The following is a 247-nucleotide window of genomic DNA, read 5'->3' as shown; positions in this document are numbered from 1 at the left end:
ATATTGGGCATAGGCGCATTGATTACCATCTTGACTTCGCTTACTGTTTCGTCTATTGCTCTAGTGGAAGAAGTCAAAACGGCACATTTTGTAAATAATCTTAACAAAAATATTTCATTGGCTTTAGCAGATCAATATAACATTAATCAAAAGCTAGACATGAAGATAAACGCTTTAGAAGAAGTGATTTTAGCTTTAGGATAGGAAGTGCAAAATTTAAAGGTACAGCTCTCTACAAAGTGTCACA

This window comes from Nannospalax galili, unplaced genomic scaffold (assembly GCF_000622305.1).
Source record: "Nannospalax galili isolate Female #2095 unplaced genomic scaffold, S.galili_v1.0 scaffold1688, whole genome shotgun sequence".
Taxonomy (NCBI): Eukaryota; Metazoa; Chordata; class Mammalia; order Rodentia; family Spalacidae; genus Nannospalax; species Nannospalax galili.
Note: the sequence above shows the minus strand (reverse complement) of the source record.